General features: G+C 49.9%; 1 pseudogene; it reads right to left on the bottom strand.

The window, feature by feature from the left end:
* Positions 1-920: 920 nt before the first annotated feature.
* LOC149350618 (uncharacterized) lies at positions 921-1,519 on the bottom strand (annotated as a pseudogene).
* Positions 1,520-4,134: the final 2,615 nt, after the last annotated feature.

The raw sequence follows: 4,134 nt of genomic DNA, 5'->3' as shown, positions 1-4,134 counted from the left end.
TTCTTTGAAAATTACTTAGTCTTCCCTGAAACACCTCGTATATATGTAAGAAAAACCTAACGGTATTTAATTCACGACGTTTTGGTCGGAGGGCCAGCCGTTTTCAAGTGTACTACAGCATTTCAAGCACACAGCTTTTATTTTGAATGCTGTACTATACTCGAAAAAGGCTGGCCCTCTAGCCGAAACATCGTGAATTAAAACCTGTTATGTTTTTCAATTTCTATGTGTCAGTCATTGTTACTAAGAGGGAACTGAGGGGAACTGTGCCGAAGCCAATATTCTGTTCCTCTATTGTTCTCCATAAAATATTTTGATGCATCATGGATATCTTCTAGCGCGTATGTACACTTGTGCTCAATAAATATAATAATCTGCATTTTGCTTCTATTATTCTTTAAGCAGTCCAGGATACAGTGTTCACAAAATGATTTTGAAGTGATAACACTACGTTGGTAAAAGTGTTGTACTGTGTAGTAGGAATTATACTGTCTTCGGACTTGAGTCTTTTGAATAACGGTGGCCAATTGTCGGAAGGTCGTTGATAGGGTGTTGGTACACATTGTCGGTATGTGGTTGATAAGAAGTGTAAAGACTTTCTATGTACTTGAGTCTTATGGATAACGGTGGCCAATTGTCGGAAGACCGTTGATAGGGTGTTGGCAGACATGATCGGTAAGGGGTCAATAGGAAGTGTAGAAACTGTCGATAAGGGGATCATAGGAAGTATAAAGACTTTCTATGTACTTGAGTCTTTTGGATATCGGTGACCAATTGTTAGAAGACGGTTGATAGGTTGTTACTACAATGTATAAAGACGTTCAAAAGACTTTCTGTTCAATGTTGATAGGTTCTATTAACAATTGTCGAAAGACTTTCTAAAGAATGTTACTAAAAATTTTTGTAAGGGCATACACTGGCTAATCCAACTCCTCTGGGCCTGGATGATGGCCCTGCCCACGCACTTCGTCAGGGCCGGTGCAAACGAAGAGGCAGTCAGAGGCCGAGTCACTGCCCTCTGTCTGCTCAGTGATGGTGACGGCCTTGTCGGTCGAGTCCTCATCCTCATCATCCGTCAGCTCCTCAGTAGTGTCCGACGAAGATGTGCAGACCAAGTCGTCAGCCAAGTCTCTGCAATGGGCACGCGCTGCCGACCCTTGTCCTCGTCGTCGTCAGTCAGCTCATCGTCGTAGTCGTCGGGGTCGTGGGGCCGTGGCTGGGACAGGGAGGCGACCCACGAGCCCAGGTCGTGGTCTTGACTGAAACTGCTCGCGTTGAACGATCCCCGTTTGGTGGTGGTGGCCAGGGCCGCCTGCATCAGCTCCACCCTCTGGATGCTTTCGCCAGAAGATGCTGCAGGGGGCTTGATGAAGAGGCCCTTCCTCGGCGGTGGTGGAGGCCGATGTGATCGGTTCGACGAGTGAGCAAAAGGTTCCCCCTGTGTCCACCAGGAGTGGCCTGCCGGAACGCCTTGCTCTCTGGGCGGCTTCCAGGAGTTGGCAATGCCCCTTTTGGGCATAGGTGCGACGACAGGCTCTGGATTGGCTGGCTCTTCTAATGCGGCATGGGCTCGTCACAGTCCAAGAAGTCTGAGGCCATGTTGAAGGTGGGCGCACGAAGTGGTCTTTGACGGTGCCAGTAGGCATCGACAACGTCATCATCACTGTCAGACAAGCCATTATGCATGGAATGCGAGACGCCATTGGGAGGTCGTCCTCTGCCGATGCCGGTCGCTGCATGACGATTCACGAACCCAGGATTTTCCTCAGTCTTTTTCTTGAGAAACTGAAACAAGGGCAGTTCTTGAAGAGGAATTCGTTGGCGGCCGCGGCACCAGCAAGGCAGAGGCTGGCAATCAACTGCATCTTCAAAATCCAACGGCGTCGTAGTACACTGGCTATAGTCTATATCCATTACGCGGGAAGCAGTGGTTGTAACAGATTACATTGTTACATATAGTCTATATCCATTACGCGGGAAGCAGTGGTTGTAGCAGATTACATTGTTACGTAATTGTACGCACCCAAGGAGTAGTCACTGAGGGATGCTGATGCTGACAGCAGCTCAGTCGAACCACTGCCGGCCAACGGCGCACAGATCACACTTCGTTCTCTTCGCGCTCCGTGCACGAGCCCAGCAAATGTCTTCGTTGTCCACTGACAATATGAACGCGGCAAAACGAATTACAAGCTGTGGACGCAACCAGGCTGACCAGAGACCGCCGCGTTACAATATTTTGATTTTGTATAATGTATATTGTTCAAAAGTGTTCTACTTATGCTTTTTATATTCCTTACACTCTGTTTACTAAAATACATTTGCCTATATATGATCTTCTTCTGTTTCTAGTAACGGGCATTTTATCTTCAGCTTTCCAGCTCTCCACCTTTCAATTTCTATTCCTGCCCTCGAGTTTTTTCACTCTCTTCACAAATAACGAAGGTTCTGAGTTCACATCCTCCCAGAATTCACCCACTGGGCTGAAATTTAGAGTGTAACAGAAAGCTAGAAAGTAATTGACCAGAACAGAGCACTACGGAGAGCGAGCTAAAGGTACCGTTATGGGAGAAGGAGAGTACCGTAAATTACACAATGAACTCAAACTGATGATATCCTGCAGCGTGAGACCAGGATAGGGAAACAAACTTGGGCGGACGAGTTCGAGTAGGCTTAGGTCAGGCTTGGAAATTTGCCCGGATAGGGCAGCCGTGGCGTAGGACACGGCTAGTTCGAGAACAAGTCTAGAGGTGTTAGTCTTGGCATTAAAAGGAAACTTGACTGACAGTGATCACGTACTGACTCCAGACTTTGGGGGAAAGATATATGCAGTTGGTACTGCCTCAGGGTGGTCACTTTTACAGCCAGTTTCAGATGCGGCAGTAAACCTTTCATCTTGCTATGAAGGCAGCTTCAGATGGATTTCGCGGGCTGGCGTCTAATGTACAAATTCATCTTCAAAAAAAAAAAGGCTGAGGCTTAACTTGGTTAAGCGTGGAGAATGCGAAGCATCATCGTGTCGCGTAAATTGGAGGCGCACAACCACAGCGACGGCGCGAGGCGGGCCCCCGTTTCTCCACTGTCGTGACGTCATCGCGTCACGTGGTGTGACGTCATGTATCACGTGATTTGGAAACGCACAACCACAGCGACGGCGCGAGGTGGGCCCCCGTTTCTCCACTGTCGTGACGTCATCGTGTCACGTGGTGTGACGTCATGTATCACGTGATTTGGAGGCGCACAACCACAGCGACGGCGCGAGGTGGGCCCCCGTTTCTCTACTGTCGTGACGTCATCGTGTCACGTGGTGTGACGTCATGTATAACGTGATTTGGAGGCGCATAACCACGGTGATGGGCTGAAGTGGTAGCTAAAGTATACTTCGCATAAAAAGAGTTCACCATTTGGTCTAGGTGCGTTGCAATGCCTATGTACGCGGCAACTGTTGCCAGCCGCTGCACACCGAGTGATGTTTCCGAACCCTCTCTCGAACGTAATCGTTGTGTTATGTGTCATCTAGCACAACAGGACTCTCTTCTATCAGCTTTAACTATGCCGGATCGTTGCCAACCAGACATTCGCCATGGCACTGCACTCGCTAAGTCAAGATGTGCTGCCACCGTACGAACGTCCAGCTGGTCTCTGAACGCGGCTTAATACGCCCTTTTGGCACTGGCGTGTTCTGATAGCTTTCCAGCCGCCCGATGGGCCTCGCAGATAACATACTGCGACTACAAAAACCGCGTTAGGCTCCCAGGAGGTAAGTAGCCGAGCCCACAGCAGCTCCTTCATCCGCAGGCGAGTTGAAACGTTGCTGTCATGGGCGTCCGGAGGGGGGGGGGGCAAGGGGGGGCGGCTGCACCCCCCTGGAAAATCACTCACTCGAACCGTGAGTGATGGCCGCACGTCAGGGGCGGCGGTGCGCTCAGCCAAAAGAGTAAAAGCGGCCCTGCTTCCACGCTTTGGGTCACATCTGCAAAGTGCCGCGTCAGGGGACGCGTCGTTGCAGACATACAGCGGCACCGGCGAGCATGTGTTTCGAGCCGTCTTGAGATGTGTGCCTGTTTCTTTGATCTCTAGAGAGATAGCGACACGGAGGCAGACAGTGCACACCCCGGCCACCGATGAATTCTTCAG

The sequence above is a fragment of the Amblyomma mixtum genome, chromosome 3, assembly GCF_055824585.1.
Source record: "Amblyomma mixtum isolate Tamu chromosome 3, ASM5582458v1, whole genome shotgun sequence".
Classification (NCBI taxonomy): Eukaryota; Metazoa; Arthropoda; class Arachnida; order Ixodida; family Ixodidae; genus Amblyomma; species Amblyomma mixtum.
This window is presented reverse-complemented; position numbering and strand designations above follow the sequence as displayed.